Below are 15,766 nucleotides of genomic sequence, written 5' to 3'. Positions count from 1 at the left end.
ATTTGGCCATGCCATGCGGCTTGTGGGATCTTAGTTCTCCGACCAGGGATCGAACCCGTGCCCCTGCAGTGGAAGTGCAGAGTCTTAACCACTGGACAGCCAGGGTAGTCCCAGATGTATGTTTTTTGTTTTTGTTTTTGTTTTTGTTTTGCGGTACGCAGGCCTCTCACTGTTGTGGCCTCTCCCATTGCGGAGCACAGGCTCCGGACGCACAGGCTTAGCGGCCATGGCTCACGGGCCTAGCCGCTCCGCGGCATGTGGGATCTTCCCGGACCGGGGCACGAACCTGCATCCCCTGCATCGGCAGGCGGACTCTCAACCACTGCGCCACCAGGGAAGTCCACAAATGTGTTTTTAAAAAGTGGATTTTCAGGGTTGGCTTCAAAGTCTCGGAATCTGAATCTGCAGGTCGGGAACAGACCACCTGAACTTTTAAAAAGCAGCCCACGCACCGGGGCCATGAAATACACACAGATGTTTGACAGCCATTGTATTTAAGCAGCTGTTCTTGAGAATTCTGCATACCTTAGGCATCTGAGAAGCCTCAGATCTTGGCTATGTGCCAGCACAGTTGTTTGAGGCCTCCAGTGGAGGTGTGCTGGAGGCTTGGCCCAAAACAGAGGGCACTGTCAGGTAGATCCAGGTCGCTGCTGGAGATGCAGAGGGAGCTGTCAGGCCAGATCAGCCAGCTTGGAGTGCAGACTCTGATTCTGAAATGTCAGAGCTGCTCGGGAAGCCTCTCTGGAGAGCTGCTGGCTCTCAAAGAATGGGATTGCATTGAATAAATTGTGTTGAAAATTCCGGAGAAGCAGAAGGCTTGTAGAGCACATTGGAAATTTTAATCACTTCCTCAGAGTGGCTTTGATTAACATCCTTTCTAGCTCTTCCTAGGTGTGTCCTAAGCCTCCCTTGTTCCAGCTGACAGGTAATTAGTGCCATGACTGGGGATTGGAGGCGCAGGCTGTTCAGATCAAGTAACATAAAGCGTGTGAAGATACTGCATAAACTCGAAAGACTGCAAATGGAAGGGATCGCTCCTATCCACCCCCATCCCATGGTTCACACTCCTGTCACCCAGGACCACCCGCAGCCTGAATACCACGTAATTGCTCATGCTGTCCTCCCACTGCCTAGAATGCCCGGCTGTGCCGTGTCCACCTAGGAACTCCTGCTCTTTTCTCAAGGCAGAGCTCAAATGAAACTGATCTTGAGTTTCTCCATTCCCCCTGGCAGAGTTAAGCACTCGGTGCCCACCTCTATGAAGGCCACTTGAAAAAGGCTGCATCACCTCCGGCAGGTGGTGGCTGCTTGGTAACTATTCTCTTCCGTTATCTCATCATTTCTTTGTGTGTGTGTCTCCTTCAAGGTAAGAAATGAGCTTATTCTTCTCAGCATTCTCAATAACTATACAAAGCCTGGACTAGTAGATGCTCAGTAAATGTTTGTTGAATGAAAACAGTAAGTATCAGTCAGAAACTGGAAGACATGGGGTGGAAAGAAATGCCTTGCCATGCTATCCAGAGCCCTTCTAGAATGTTAGGTTGACCTAAGGTTTGATCTAAGAACTGTAGGAAAGGACCTGTTATCATTTCAATGCATAAGCCGCTAAGAAAATCCTGGCCAACATATCTAATTTGAATGTCATACAATCGTGGTTGTAAATAGTAGCACTTTTATGTCGTATTATTTTATAGTCAGAAGATTTGCCTCTTCATGCCTCAGTTTTCCTGTCTGCAGTGTGGGACAGAGCAAATCATGACTCTGATGAGTAATCCTGCCTTCCCTCCTTCTCTGATACATCTTTAGAAGAAGACAGCTGTCACAGGGGGCGTGTGTGTATAGATCTTAGGAAAACAGAGTCATTTGTCTCTTGTAGCAAGAAGCACGAAAGGCAGGGTTTGAGATGGAGAAAAAGAGAGTGAAAGAGAATCAGAATTGCTTTTTTCTTCCCCATCTTTCTGACACCACACTCTGCATTAATTTACCTACCCTGCAAATAAGAGGAGTGAACAGCACTTATTGCACTGCTAGCATATAACAGAGAGATTTCTACTCAAAGCGGGATCCTCAAACCAGCACATCAGTACCACCTGGGCACTTCTTTAAAAATGCAGAAGCTCAGGCCCCACCCCAGATCTACTGAATCAGAACTAGAATTTTAATAAGATCCATAGGTGACTCATATGCATTAAAATTTGAAAAGCCCAGGCAGAGAATCATCTTAAAGACATTTCTGAAAGTGAAATGAGAAGCAGGGAAGAATAGATAGGAAGGGCATTAAAAAGATACTCTGGGGCTTCCCTGGTGGCACAGTAGTTAAGAATCCGCCTGCCAATACAGGGGACACGGGTTCGAGACCTGGGTCAGGAAGATCCCACATGCCGTGGAGCAACTGAGCCTGTGAGCCACAGCTGCTGAGCCTGTGCTCTAGAACCCATGAACCACAACTACTGAAGCCCATGAACCACAACTACTAATGCCCATGTGCCTGGAGCCTGAGCTCCGCAACAAGGGAAGCCACCACAATCAGCAGCCTGCGCACCGCAGCGAAGAGTAGCCCCCGCTCACTGCAACTAGAGAAAGCCCGTGCGCAGCAACAAAGACCCAACGCAGCCAAAAATAAATAAATAAATTTATTTTAAAAAAATAGAATAAAAAATAAAAAGATATTCCACCTATAGAGATATAATGAAATAGAATGCTCTCATTAAAATAACTAGAAAACTACTGTGGTGAGGTGATGAGAGAAAGGGAGGAAGGCTTTTATTTAGCTGCAGAATTACTCAGGGTGTTGACGCAGAAGACGAAAACATCAGTGTGTAAGCTCAGACCAATGCAGTGCACCCAGCCCAGCACAAGGAGAGAGGAGCCTAAACAGATATTGGAGGAGAGTTGACAACTCCCCTAACCCTGTCCTGTTGGATCTCCCGTGGTATTCGTCCCCAGACCTGCCCAATCATTTACTCACCATAGCAAGATACCCATGACCTTACTCTGGGGGTTATGGTAGTGGGGAGTGAGGTCAGTGCATTCTAGTTCTGTTTTACGACTCCTCCTGTTTTCATTTAGTTGGAGTCTTAGACTGAATCCCCCTCCCTCACCAAGCATTGAGACTGGATTGGGGAGTCTCCCTGTGGGATATGAAGCACGTGTGTGTGTGTGTGTGTGTGTGTGTGTGTGTGCGTGCTTGTATGTTTACACACACATGCACATCTTTACATGAGGTATCATTTACATACTATAAAACTCACAAATCTTGTGTTCAGTTTGATGAGTTTTGACAATTGTATACACACAGCTATGTACATACCATCACTCCAAAGAGTTTCCATGTACTCTTTTGTTCTTTGCATATTTCCATGTACTCTTTGCATATTTCAGTATGCAAATATTCTTTGCATATTTCCATGTACTCTTCCATTTCTAGTTGATACCCCATTTCTCCATCCACCCAGAGGCAAATAGTTCCTGATTACTATTCCCATAGATTAGTTATGCCTGTTCTTGGACTTCATAAATGGAATCATGCAGTACAAACAGGAAGTATATACTCTTCTGTGACTCACTTCTTTCACTCAACATATGTTTTTGAGATCTGTCCGTGCTATGGCACGTATCAGCAGTACATCCCTTTTTAATGCTAAATAGTAGTCCACTGTATGAAGATAATACAATTTGTTTATCTATTCCCTTGTCAGTGTGCATTGGGATTGCTTAAAGTTCCTGGTTCTTATGAATAAGGCTGCTTTGAGTATTCCTGTAGAAGCCATTTATGGACTTTGTTTTGGTTTGTTTTTACTTTCTTGGGGATAAATAACTAGGAATATAATTTCTGGGTCATAGGTAGATGCATGTTTAAATTTATTTCAGCTTCTTTCATCAGCAATGCATGAAGTTCTAGTTGTTCCATGACTTCACCCATGTGTTGGTGTTATCAATCTTTTTGATTTTTAGCAATTCTACTAGGCGTGAAATGGTACATCACTGTGGTTTTAATTTATATTTCCCTGATGACTCGTGATGTTGAGTACTTTTTCATGTGCTTATTGGCCACTTATATATCACCTTCTGTGAAGTGTCTGTTTAAATCTGGTGCATATTTTTAAAAAATTATCTTTTATTGTTGATTGGTAGGAATTCTTTGCATATTTTGGATATAAGTCCTTTGTCAGATATAGGTATTGCAAATATCTTTTCCCAGTCTATGGATTGCCTATTTATTTTCTTAATAGTGATTTTTGATGAGCAGAAACTTTTAATATTTATGAAATACAATGATTTTTTAAATGTTTATGAAGTATCATTTTTTTCCTTATATACCTAGTGCTTTTTGTGTTCCAGTAATCCTTGCCTTCCTCAAGGAGAAGAAAGATAGGAGAAGAAAGATATTCTCCTATGTCGTCTTTTTATAATTTTATGGTTCTAGCTTTTACACTTAGGTCTATGATCCATCCCAAATTACTTTTGTGTTGTGTGAAACAGAGGTTAAGGTTTGTTTTACCTTATATAGATATCATTGTTACAATACTATTTGTTAAAAACAATTTCTTTTCCCCATAGAATCAACTTTGGTCAAAACCTAATTGACTCTATACATGTGGAACTATTTTTGGACTCTGTGTTCTCTTCCATTGGACCTGTTTGTCTATCCTTATTCCAGTACCACACAAGTTGATTACTGTATTTTATTGTGACTCTTGAAATCAAGCAGTATAAGTCTTCCCACTTTCCTCAATTTTTAAAATATTGTTTTCACTATTCTAGATCCTTTATATTTCCGTAAAAATCTGAGAATCAGCTCAAATTTCTTTTAAAAAGTCTGTGACATTTTGATTGGTTTTTCATTGAATCTAGATTAATTTGAAGGAAATGGCTATCTTAACAATATTGAGTCTTGCAATCGTGATATGGCATATACCTCCATTCACTTAAGTCTTAAAATTTCTGTTGGCAATGTTTTGTAGTTTTCAGAGTAGGCATCTTGCACATTTTTCATTAGAGACATTCCTATATAGTTAATCTTTTTGATATTATTGCAAATGATATATTTTTAATTTTATTTTTCATTTGCTTGTGGCTACTATATGGACATTCAATTGATTTTTTAAAAAATTTATTTATTTATTTATTTATTTATTTATTTTTGGCTGCATTGGGTCTTCATTGCTGTGCGAGGGCTTTTCTCTAGTTGCGGCGAACGGGGGGCCACTCTTCCCTGCAGTGTGTGGGCATCTCATTGTGGTGGCCTCTCGTTGCAGAGCACAGGCTCTAGGCATGTGAGCTTCAGTAGTTTTGGCATTCGGGCTCAGTAGTTGTGGCTCACGGGCTCTAGAGCACAGGATCAGTAATTGTGGTTCATGGGCTTAGTTGCTCCGTGGCATGTGGGATTTTCCCGGACCAGGGCTCGAACCAGTGTCCCCTGCATTGGCAGGCGGATTCTTAACCACTGTGCCACCAGGGAAGCCCCCTCAATTGATTTTTATATGTTGAATTTAATTTATATTTGAATGTTGAATGACCTTTGTGTTCCTGGGATAAACTCACTTAGATTTTATTATCTTTTTATGGATTTCTGTATATTATTTGCTAATATTTTGTTGATAATACTTGCATCTATGTTGATGAGGGACTAATGGTCTCAGTAGTCTTTCATTTTCTTATAATGTCTTTGTCTTTGAGATCAGGATTGCACTGGCCTCACAAAATGAATTGGAAAGTGTTCCTAATTAGCTTTTATATTTTTTGAGTTTATGTAATGTCAGTATTTCTTCCCTAAATGTTTGATTGAATTTATTGTTGAATTATCTGTAACTGGGGTTTCCTTTGTGGAAAGATTTTTGAATATGAATTAATTTCTTTTTGTTATCCTACAGATATATGGCTTTATATTTTCTATGCCTTATCAGTTTTAGTAATTTGTGTTTTTCCAAATTTGTCCACGAATCTAAATTGTTGAATATATTGGCATGAAGTTGTTCATAGTATTGTTTTATTTTCCTTTACTGTGTGTAATATCTATAGTGTGGTCCTCTCCTTCACTCCTGATATTGGAAATTTATATTTTCTCTTTTTTGTCTTTGATCAGTGTTTGGGGTACTATTGCTGCATAACAAATTATCCTTAGAAATATTTCCTTATTTCCGTTGTGATTATTTCATTGGCCCATGGCTATTGTTACTTAATTTATAAATATTTGGAGATTTTCTAGATTGTCATTCATTAAATTAAATTTGACCATGGACAGAGAACATACTCTGTATACTTTGATCCTTTGAAATTTATTGAGGCTTGTTTAATTGGCACAGAATATGGCCTATATTAATGAATATTCTGTGTGTACTTGAAAACAATGTGTATTATGTGGTTTTTGGATATAGTATAAACTCTATAAATGTCAATTAGATCTAGGTGATTGATAGTGTTGATCAAATCTTTTATATCCTTATTTTTTTATCTATTTGATTCTATCAACCACTGTGTGATGAGTATTAAAATCTTCAACTAAGATTGTGGATTGTCTATTTCTCCCTTTAATTCACTCAATTTTTGCTTCATTTATTTTGAAGTCTTGCTATTAGGAGCTGCTTATGTGCTTTTGAAGGAATAGGAAGATGTCAACAGGATAATGGAAGATTGCTTGTAATCAGATGTGTTTGCCTATGATCCTAAATAGCCTTTGTCACCACACGAGTAAGGAAAAGAAAGAATGCTATGGGTGAAACCTGGCCATACTTCAGTGAAGGGACCAACTGGCTTTTGTTTTTGTTTGTTTACTCTGATTAGGTATTCATCTCCCAAAGACGTTAACTCTAAAGGCCTTAACAAGGAACTAAGACAATATCCAGACCCGGTCCCATGAACATGCTTCTAGGAATCTGATGAACAGCAACTACTTCTTTCCCACCTCATTACATTATAGCCTTGGGGTTTCATTTAAATATAATCAAATCAGACAGACAATTGGTTTTGCTATAAGCCGGAGGGACAGTAATCAAAATTGCTGGGGCTCCAGGTATTCTTTCTAAAGAGCATGTAAGACATTGCTGATGAGCATTTATAGGGATCTCCTGTGTTTGCCCCGAGACAGACCTAACAATAAACAGAGGAGTTCAGACCCTGACCTTAAAGAGTTTATATTCAGGCTGAGTAACCTAAAAGCTATAAGAGAGAAACTGGAGGAGGACAATGAATAACAGTCCCCTACTTATGTGTAACACTTTTGTTATCTATCAGTGTCCTTCACTGCTCTTCTCTAAGTAGTAGGTGGCACAGGTTTTGTTATTTCAGGTGTGCAAAAAGGCTTACTGTGAGTTCATGACCCTGCTCTGGAGCCATCAGATGTATCACAAATACTTACTTTTTGTCTGTTATACAGTCTTTACCCAAGGCCATAGGGACAGCCAGTTCAGACCCCATACAACTTAGGAATTAGGCCTGACGATACCATTCTTTTTGCTATAGTGTCCTGGTTAAGAGCACAGACTTGAACCCAGGCTGCCTGATTTTTGAATCCTACCCCTGCATTTACCAGCTGTGTGATCTTGGCAAATTGCTTAGCCTTTTTGTGCCTCTGTTTCCTCTCAAATCATAGCTCAACAGATTATTGACAGGCTGAAATGAAATCTGTAAAGTGGGATCATCTATGATGATATCTATGTCAAAGGTTGTTACGAGGGTTAGGTGAGGATTATAAAGTGCTTAGAATAGAAATCTGAAAATATGTTTCCCAATCTCCTCGTTATATTAAAATAAGAAGGCAAATAGAAGGTTCACTCAATCTTTCAAATGATTATTTATTGTATGTGTCAGGCAACCATGCTGGGCATGGTTTTACCATCTAAAGTCACTCTAAAGCTCTACCATCATTTACTTTCAAAAATTTAGTAGCAGCTAGTATGTTCTACAAAATTTACAGTCATCTCTTTCATTCCTTCATTCCTGCAACAATGTGTTAAGTACTTACTATGTCTCAAGTACCAGGTTAAGCCCATTACATACAAGCTATTATTCAACCCTCAGAATGTATCTTCAAAGACCCTAACTTTGGTGGAATCTAAGAGTAAATTAACCATCAATGTTCCTTTCTCTGGGTTCCCTTAAAACAAGGACTGCTTGACCATCAATGTGCCTTTCTCTGGGTCCCCTTAAAACAAGGACTGCTTCCTCCACTCCCAATCTAGTCTCTTGGCAAGACTAACAGGTTCAGCCTGCCAATTGGTGCCTCTGGAAATAATGGATATTCTAATCTTTGAGTTGTCTGCAACTGATTAAAAAGGCAGTTTCAAGCCATGGGCAGAAAATAAATCATCAGAGTTAGAAGCAGAGGCTTTGCAATCCAACAGACCTGAGTTGGAGTCCTGACTCTACTCTTTTCTAGCTATGTAACCTTGAGCAAATTCTTTACCATTTAGTCATCCATCCTTTCATTCATTTAACAAATATTTATGAGCATCTATGTAGTTTCAGGCTCTGTTCTAGGCTCTGAGGATATAGCAGGGAACAAAAGAAACAACAATCTCTGCCCACAAGGGCCTTACATCCTGGTCGTCTGTGGCTCTATTTTTTTCATTAAAAATAAGGAAAGACAACAGAGCTTTCTTTATAGATTTGTTGTGAGATTAGATGAGATAATGTAGGGAAAGTGCCTAGCATAGTGCCCTGGAACATATTTAAAAAGTAATAATGTCAGGGAAAATGAAAACACCTTCCTGAATTTGATATTTTCAGACATCTCTTGATGGACTTAATAGCATGAGAGAGTTGTCTGCCAGAATAGCAGTGATTTCTAGAATATCTGGTCTGAAGGTTGTTCTTCTTGGTCTCTTTTCCAAGGAGAGCTGCCTGACCAAAAGATGAAATTACAGCCAAGACCATTTACTATAGCAATTTAAATATATTTATGATAGTCTGTAGAATAAATTGAGAGGAAATTTCATTTACATCTTTAACAAGGAGCCAGCATTATTGACTATTTAATTGTCCACCCTTCATTGTTTATCTCAATCCTTCAGACAGATATTTGAGACAAGACTGAAGGTCAGCATGTCTCCTTTAAGCTTATTCTAAACCTAAATATTATTGCCTTATGTCTGACCATACACATAATAGTAATAGAGGGTTTAGTGGGTAAAGATTAAGATGGAATGAACCCCCCTTCAACTCATAAAAGAAACTACATATATCTGTAAATGTCCACTTTGCCTTCTCTCCTGTTACAGTGGAGAGACACTACCTCTGTCCTACAAAAGAGCAACCCCTTAGATCTGATTCCATCTCTTCTCTCTGCATCATAACCATTTATTTAGTCATCCATCTCGCCCTACTAGACTGTAAGCTTCTTAGAGGGAGGGACCAAATTTTACATTTTTCTATCTTTTGTTCATATCATAATGCCTGGCACATAGTTGGTTTTCAGTGTATGTTAATTGAATCAAATTGAAACAGCACTGATTTCCTCTAATTCATAGATTAATAGACTGTGGATTTAGTTTTATAAAGAGTTCTAAAAACACCTAAATAATGATGACAAAGTCATTTTAAAACACTTTGAGTGGAATTCAGCTAAAGTTTAAATCTTTTTACACCAAAAATTACATGAAAAGATGCTCAACATGGCTAATTATTAGAGAAATGCGAATCAAAACTACAGTGAGGTATCACCTCACACCAGTCAGAAGGACCATCACCAAAAAGTCTACAAATGATAAATGCTAGAGAGGGTGTGGAGAAAAGGGAACCCTCTTGCACTGTTGGTGGGAATGTAAACTGGTACAACGACTATGGAGAACAGTATGGGGGTTACTGAAAAAACTATAAATAGAACTACCGTATGATCCAGCAATCTCACTCCTGGGCATATATCCAGATAAAACCACAACTGGAAAATACACATACACCCCAGTGTTCATTGCAGCACTATTTACAATAGCCAAGACATGGAGGAAACCTAAATGTCCATTGACAGAGAAATGGATAAAGAAGATGTGGTACATATGTACAATGGAATATTACTCAGACATAAAAAACAATAAAATAGTGCCATTTGAAGCAACATAGATGGGCCTAGAGATTATAGTGAGTGAAATAAGTCAGACAGACAAATATCATATGATATCGCTTATATGTGAAATCTAAAAAAAGTGATACAAATGAACTTATTTACAAAACAGAAACATACTCACAGATTTTGAAAACAAACTTATGGTTACCAAAGGGGAAAAGTGGGGGGAGGGATAAATTAGAAGTTAGGGATTAAAATATACACACAACTGTATATAAAATAAATAATCAACAAGGACCTGCTGTATAGAACAGGGACCTCTACTCAATATTCTGTAATAACCTATATGGAAAAAGAATCTGAAAAAGAATGGATATATGTATATGTATAACTGGATCACTTTGCTGTACACCTGAAACTAACACAACAGTGTAAATCAACTATACTCCAACATAAAATAAAAATTTAAAAAAATCTTTTTACGAACAACATGCCATCTCAAAACAATAAATTTATCATAGTTTCCAGTGAAGAAATCTTACTGCTAAAATCACAAAGAAGTAGGATCTGCCTAATAGTGGATACAGTTTCAATACTAAATACTTTATAATACCCCCTTATTACCTACCGCCTCTTTTCAGCTTATCTAGTTAAACAACTAGGCACAAATACTAGATAATCTGGTTGCACATTCTCTGCAACCAGAGAATTATTACAGTAACAAGAAGACAAACATTCTCTTCTACTTGAAGACATGATTTTATAATTTTCAATTGAGTGTGAAAATATAAAAAGACTTTAGAAGTGCTGAAACTTTTGGTTAGTTATTTCAGGAATAAAAAGTTAAAGGAAGAGTAAATATTTAGTCTGGAAAACTTGGGAGCAGGGGTGTGGGGCAAAGAATTGGGGGATTAAAGTCATTCAAGAACATTTACTGAGCACCTACTATGTGCTAGCCACCATGTAAGTCCTGTGGATACAGAGGTGAACCCTGATCTTGTGGAGCTGATATCTAAGTTGGGGGAGCACTTATTCAAAGAGATTCTAATAATGTTAAACCTCAAAAGGAAAGGCTTTCATGCCATAGATTCCTGGAGCTTCTTGGCCCTATGCAAATGTGCACTGTCCCTTCCTACCTATGAGTTCCACATATTCAGAGGAATTAGGAGGGAAAAGCATAGTTGATCACAAAACAGGTGTTATTATAACCTTCTCTGGGGCATGGATTATCCATTTGTCTTATGTTTACATAAGCAAGAGAGGCTACTCAAGTAACTCTTCACTAGACAGAACGATATGTCCCAAAGTGACTATCTGTATTTACATATACTGAGGATTGGCTGGCAGTTTCCCTGCTAAAATTTAAAATATATAATAACAATAATAGATAAAAGAAAATAAATACTTTCTGTGTCAGCAGGCATCTCTAGAACCCATCTATCCCAAGATTATCTCAGTGAATATTAAATAAGATAATGTAACGTGCATAGCATGGTGCTTGGCATGAGGTCAGTATTAAACACAGAGATGGACACAGACACACAGACACAGACACACAGACCCACACACACTTCGTTCCTCCACCACTTTGAGAAGTACGCTGCCCCTGTCTCTGAGAGAGAATATAAATCAGGCTTCTAATCATCTAGCACAGGCCATCAGCCCTGCCTCCTGCACATCTGGTATGTAAAACCTGTGAATCCCTCTTTAATCAACAGCTCAGAGTGACGGCATTTCTGACCCTCATCAGAGAATTCAACCAGGGATTGATTGCAATGTATCTCTTGCCAAATGCTTGCTGGGACAGTTGATATTTGAGAGAAACTGCCTAAGGGATATGTCACCGACATGAATTCTTCTAAGCTTTTTCTTTGAATTGTCATCAGAACACTTTACCTGGTCTACTTTATTGCAATCCTCTATAAAGTCCTTTGTTGAATTAAAATGTGCTGCTTCTTTATCTACTTTTTAGAGATAATAATTTATATTAAAAAGTATCTGCTTAGCATGGGACCTGGTCCATAGTAGGTCCTTATTAAGTATTTGAATATCAAAAGGGTAAATCTGTTTGAACAAGAATTGTGGGTTTTTTCCCCCTCAATACAGCCATAAGTGAAAATAACATCCATTAGAATTCCCTTTTTATTTCTTCTCTCTCTAGGGAACTGCTCTTCATCCTTCACATCTTAGCCACACAGCACCTTCTTTCTGGTGCCCTCTCCCTCCCCAGGCAGAGTCCTAAACTCTTTCTGCCTTGCTCCTTCCTCTCTTACAGCACCTATTGCATGTTTTTGCAGTTGTTTGCACTATCTTCTCCTTGCTGGACTGTGAGCCACTTTACAATATGACTGTCTTTTTCATCTTTGTAGCCACAGCGAATGGCACAGAGTCTGGTCCACAAAGGGCTAATAAATGTTTAAACGTCAAAAGATAAATAAAGCAATTCAGTGTCCCTTATATAAATGCCAACTGAACACTTTTCCTTAAATTCAGTAACAGGAAAACTTGATTATTTCCAGTATATTTTTATTGAGTTTATGCTTTTTTCAAAACACTTTCCTGATATAATAGAGATCTTTGTGTTCCTTACCACCAAGGACGTCTCCATCAGGTGAGGGAGACAGACATATCTACAGGCATATTCAAGGCAATCTGGATTCAATGTTCTAACGGCAGTACACAGAAAGAGCTCAGGGGAGTGCGCGGGCAGTGTGGAAGAGATTAATTCCAACATGGAGATAAAGGAGGCTTGTTGCTTAAGACTGCCTTTGAATGGATAGAATTTTGACAGACAGATATGGGGATGAGAAGCAGATCCCAGGTAGAATGAATATTTCTTTGCTTGTCTCTGACTCTGTGGTTTCTGAATACATGAACTGTATTTCCATCTTTGTATTCACAATACTTAGTACGGACTTGGCATATGGCAACTTTTCAAGAGACGCTTGCTGGAAAATAAAGTTTACAAATATGGAGGTAAATAAAACTTGAAAGTTTGGTTGAAACCAAAGGGTAGCCATTGAAAGTTCTTGAGCTGGAGAGGGATGCAATCTGATCAGGGCATCTGTGAAGGATGAACTGGAGAGGAAAGAAATTGGACCAGGGGAACAGCTAGATGATACTTCAAAGGTACAGGTGAGAGTCAACAAGGATGTGAATTAAGCAGTGGAAGAGAAAGGAAGGGATGAGTGTCTTCTGGTTTTAAGTTTACATTTCTCTTACTGTCTTTTAAAAATCACCAAAGCAATAAGAAGGACTAGAATAAAACATGTGTTCCACCACTGGTGAAACTAGGAAAAGAGACATAATCCCAAACCACAATATATAAAGACAGAAACTGTTTGGAAGGTTGGGAATTGACTTGGCAGAGCAGAGAAAGCTTAAAAGATTAAAGTTAGAGGACTGTGGATGGGTATATCAGTGAGAAGCAATGCTGTTCATTCTGAAGAACCCAAAAGAGAACAAAAGCCTAGAGGTACTAAGTGCTATGGAAGGTGGAGGTGTATACAGTTGAAATAAAGAGGAATTCATTGAAAGTGTGTAAAAGGATTGGTTAGACCTCAAGGACCCCACCCTGTACCTCCACGTGATTATCCCTCTCTCAGTTTGATGGGAGAGAAGGGATTTATTCTCTAAAGCAATTGAACCAGAAGGCCTCTGAATTCAGAGACACCAGGCATGGCAGAGAGCTTGGATGAGGTGGCCAACTGAAAAGAGAGGAATTACATGAAGGGCTGCATCTTGAATGGTGAGGTACTAAGTCCCCTTCCCCTACCCTATAGAAGATAAGCTGCCTTTACACCATCATGAGAGGAGACTGAAGCATCCTTCTCTGGAGAATCCCAATGGCCCTGGCAAAGGAGGAGGGAAGGGTGCGTGCGCACACACACACACACACACACACACACACACACACACACATACGCGCGCTTCCCCAAGGAAAACATCCAGTCCGTAATTTGAACTCCAGCAGTCATCAAGCCTTGCCCAATCACAGAGGACTTCTAATCAGTCTTTTAGTGTCTCACTTTTAAAAATAAACAGAAAGTACAGGGTCTAGAAAGGCTGACAACATAAAAAGCAGAGAGAGAAAAAAAGAACTCCAAGAAAACAAGGAGCAGAAGAAAACTTACTTTAAGGAAAACAGTAATTAGCATCCTCAGATGCTATGAAAAATAAGAGAATAAGAAAAAGCTTTTGTAAATTAGCAATATAATTAAATTAAAAATTCAAAAGAAAAATTGGAAGATTAAGTTGAAGAAATCTCATTCAAAGTAGAACACAGGGACAAAGATATAAACAATAAGAGAGAAAAAGATAAGGAAATTGGAGGATTCAACCTCTGATATCAAACTAATAGAGGTTATAGAAAGACTGAACAGAGAAAATGGATGAAACAAAATTATCAAGGAAATAATTTGAGGACATTTTGGAAAACCAAAATACCAAGGTATTAAAAGACTAAAAAGTGTTCCTTCCAAAATAAAGTTTTTAAAAGGCTGCACCAGGACACATCATGAAATTTCAGTATGCCAGGGCTAAAGAACTGATAGAAAAATATTCCAGAAAGAAAAACAGGTTACATATAAAGGTTTAGTAACTAGCAGTTACCCTGGAAGTTAGAAGACAGTGAAGAACTACATTCAGTATTATGAAGAAAAATTATTTCCACTCTAGGAATGTATAATTAGCCAAACTATCAAGATTTGTGATGACAGAATAAAAATATTTTAGACATACAAAAATCTCAACAAACCTACCTCCAGTGTATCATGTCTGAAGAAGCTACTAGGCGATATGCTCCACTCAAGGCAAGAGGAAGCATGAGATCTGAGAAGGATGGGAGAAAGGTGAAGAAAATTTCCAGGCTAATGGTGAAGGAAAGTCTCAGGACAAGAGCCATGTAGCTGACTAGAGAGGAACCAGTCCATAGAACAGGAAGATTAAAGGCTCAGGAGATAATTCTCTAGGCAAAAATAATATATACATATATATTATCATACCATATATATATGCATATATATATATGGTATGATAGCAAACTGCATTTGGGAAGTCATTGGAGGAAATGGGAGGATTGAATACATAGTCATTGGTACATAGAATACTATGAAAATGGGAGAAAAAAGGCACATATTTACCCCGCAAAAAAACTACAGGTGAACAAGGAAGGAACCACAATAATAGTACACTACTTGATATAGTGGTCCCAATTAGGTTAAATATTGAATAATGCTTGAAATGAAATTGTGATGTAATTATTCAGATAAAAAGATAAAAGAGGAGATATCATGGGGTGAGTCTGAGAAAGGGAAGTAATCATTCGTTATCAGAGAAATTCTGTACATAATAATGGATACTGGAGAATCAAGAAAAAGCCATACAGGCTTATTATCTAGAATATAAAGGTACATACTGGAGGAAATAGCTAAAAGAATCGAAAGTGGCTACAGCTTGGCTAGGCTACTATATATGATGGTGAAGGTTATGCATTACACAAGTCTGGAGGGTGCCATTCCCATCGCAAAGTGTTTAAATGGTGCCCCCCAAATTGAGTTTTGCACAACCTACACAGCTTTATGCAGAAGTTCTGCCTTTTGGAAGCAGGACTAGTATGGGGCATGTTGGTGAGAGAATGGGATTGCTCTATTCAGTTATATACATTTTAGCACTATTTGCCTTTTAAAATTATTTAGATTTTTAAAAATTTAAAATAGAAAAGAAAGGAGAGGATGAATTTGAGATATATTTCTGAAACAGCTTATT

This window comes from Globicephala melas, chromosome 1, assembly GCF_963455315.2.
Source record: "Globicephala melas chromosome 1, mGloMel1.2, whole genome shotgun sequence".
Classification (NCBI taxonomy): Eukaryota; Metazoa; Chordata; class Mammalia; order Artiodactyla; family Delphinidae; genus Globicephala; species Globicephala melas.
Note: the sequence above shows the minus strand (reverse complement) of the source record.